Raw genomic sequence first — 3,512 nt, forward strand, 5'->3', positions numbered from 1 at the left:
AGCAACATGGAGTGATAGTGATTCTTCATCAAATGAAGAAACAAGTGACAAAGAAGCTGCAAACACCTGTATGATGGCAATTGAAGAAAAAGGTGAAAGCTCACACATCGAAGATAGTGAAAATGAGGTAAATCTTGAACTTTCTAATGTTGATGAATTAGAACTTGCATTTGTGAAGACATATGATAAATATAGAACTTTTAAAAAGAAATGCAAAATTTTGGTTCATGAAAATTGTGCTTTAAGATCAGAAAATATTTCCTTGAGTATGGCTTCAGAGGAAAATGAATTTTATAAATCTCAAATGAAATTATTTAAGGAAGTTACTGATGAGCTTCAAAGATCAAAAGAAGTGTGTGAACAACTTCTTGAGAAAAACAGAATTCTTGAATCAAAAGTTGAATCTTTGACAAGAGATTTAACTAAATTTACAAAAGGAAAAGAAACACTTAATATACTGCTTGGGAATCAAAGATTCACAAATGAAAAATCTGGAATTGGTTATGATGGATTTATGAAATATGGAAAATACAAACAATTTTTTGTTAAAGCTACATCCTTTTCTCAACCGAGTATTACATGCTTTTATTGTAATCATAATGGTCATATGATTAATGCTTGTCCTATTAGGAAAGGAACCTTTAAGGCAAAGAAAGTATGGGTGCCTAAAGGAACCCTACCTAATGTTACTAACACTCAAGGACCCAAAGTTGCTTGGGTACCTAAGAACAGATTAAGCGATTTGTGTCCGCTAAGGAGTATGCTGGAAACAGAACATTGGTACATTGATAGTGGCTGCTCTAGGCACATGACAGGAAATAAATGCAAGTTTTCCTCTCTTACTTTGAAAGAAGAAGGTTATGTCAAATTTGGTGATAAAAGTAAAGCTAAAATTATTGGATGTGGAACTATTGGTAAAAATCCTTGCATTGAGAATGTTGCATTAGTACAAGGATTAAAGTATAATCTTTTAAGTGTTAGTCAATTATGTGATAATGGTTTTAAAGTCATTTTTACTTCTACACATTGTGAGATTCATGGAAATAATGTTATGTTTGCTGGTGCTAGAATAGATAATATTTACCTACTTGATTTAACAAGTCTTGAAGAAAATTGTGAAACATGCTTTATGACTTCAGATGATAATGCATGGTTATGGAATAGAAAATTAGGACATGCTAGCATGAGTACACTTGCTAAACTCTCTAGAAGGAACCTTGTTAGAGGACTCCCAAAGCTAAGATTTGAAAAAGAATTTCAATGCAAAGCTTGTGCACTTGGTAAGCATACAAAATCATCTTTTAAATCAAAAAATGTTGTAACTACGTCTAGACCATTGGAATTATTATATCTTGATCTTTTTGGTCCAATCACACCTAGAAGTCTAGGAGGAAAGGCATATACATTTGTAATTGTTGATGATTTTTCAAGATTCACATGGACTTTCTTTCTTGCTCATAAAGATGAAACCTTTGATATATTTGAAGCTTTTTGCAAAAGAACTCAAAATGAAAAATGATATTGCATTACATCTTTGAGGAGTGATCATGGAAAAGAATTTGAAAATAATTTGTTTGAAAATTTCTGCTCTCAAAATGGTATTTATCATACATTTTCAGCTCCTAGAACTCCACAACAAAATGGAGTTGTTGAAAGGAAAAACAAATCTTTGCAAGAAATGGCAAGAACAATGCTGAATGAAAACAGTTTACCAAAATATTTCTAGGCAGAAGCTGTAAATACAGCATGCTACATTTTGAACAGAGTTTCCATAAGAGCTATTTTAAAGAGAACTCCTTATGAACTATGGAAAGGAAGAAAACCCAATATTGCATATTTTCATGTCTTTGGTTGCAAATGTTACATTTTGAATAACAAAGACAGCAATCTCAAGAAATTTGATGCTAAATCTTGTGAAGGAATATTTCTAGGCTATTCAACAAATAGCAAAGCATATAGGATTTTCAATAGAAAAACTTTGACCATGGAAGAATCAATGCATATACTTTTTGATGATGCTAACACTTCCTTGCAAATGAAAGATTCTTGTGATGATGAAATTGAGCAGATTTTAAACTCAAAGAATTCGAATAATGATGAGCTTGAATCAAAAGAACAAGTGGAGGATGATCAAAATGACAAAGAAGAAGAACTCCCTTGCTCCACAAATGTTGAAATTCAAGAAGACTCCCAACCAAATGTGGAAGAACTACAAATTGAGGAACCTCAACATCAAGATATTCCACAAGAATGGAGGTACCATAGAAATCATTCCAAAGATGACATTCTTGATAGTCCATCACAAAGAATGATGACAAGAGCTCAACTTAGAAGATATTTTGGTAATGTTGCTTTTGTTTCTCAATTTGAACCCAAAACATATGATGATGCTCAAAATGATGAAAATTGGCTTTTTGCTATGCAAGAGGAATTAAATCAATTTGAAAGAAATAAAGTGTGGACACTTGTTCCTAAACCTAAAAAGCACTCTGTTATTGGAACTAAATGGGTATTTAGGAATAAGATGGATGAAAAAGGACATGTAGTTAGAAATAAAGCTAGACTAGTAGCTCAAGGATACAACCAAGAGGAAGGTATTGATTTTGATGAAACCTTTGCTCCGGTTGCTAGAATTGAAGCTATTAGAATGTTGTGTGCATTTGCATGTTTTAAGAATTTCATGCTTTATCAAATGGATGTTAAAAGTGCATTCTTAAATGGATATATTGATGAAGAAGTTTATGTAGCTCAACCTCCTGGTTTTGAAGACCCTCACTTTCCAAATCATGTTTATAAGCTTACTAAAGCTCTCTATGGTTTAAAGCAAGCTCCTAGAGCATGGTATGAGAGACTTAGTAAATTTTTGCTTCAAAATGATTTTAAAAGAGGAAAAGTGGATACTACTCTTTTCATTAAGAAACTAGGAAAAGACATGCTTATTGTGCAAATCTATGTTGATGATATCATTTTTGGTGCTAGTAACCATTCTCTTTGTAAGAAATTTTCCAACATGATGAAAAGTGAATTTGAAATGAGTATGATGGGTGAACTTACTTTCTTCCTTGGATTGCAAATTAAGCAAATGAAAGATGGAATTTTTATAAATCAGTCCAAGTACATAAAGGATATGCTAAAGAAGTTCAAAATGGAGGATATGAAGAGTATTGGAACTCCCATGAGCTCAACAATTAAATTGGAGAAAGATGAAAAAGGTAAAGAGGTAGATAACAAACTTTATAGAGGTATGATTAGTTCTTTACTCTACTTGACAGCATCTAGACCAGATATTCATTTCAGTGTATGTTTATGTGCAAGATTTCAATAATGTCCAAAAGAATCTCATCTTATAGCTGTTAAAAGAATTTTTAAATACCTCATTGGCACTCACAACATTGGCTTATGGTATCCAAAATGTGAATCATTTGATCTTATTGGTTATAGTGATTCAGATTTTCTTTGGTAGTAGATCGGACAGAAAAAGCACTTCAGAACTTGTCAATTTCTAGGTCATG

This window comes from Hevea brasiliensis, chromosome 12 (genome assembly GCF_030052815.1).
Source record: "Hevea brasiliensis isolate MT/VB/25A 57/8 chromosome 12, ASM3005281v1, whole genome shotgun sequence".
NCBI lineage: Eukaryota > Viridiplantae > Streptophyta > Magnoliopsida > Malpighiales > Euphorbiaceae > Hevea > Hevea brasiliensis.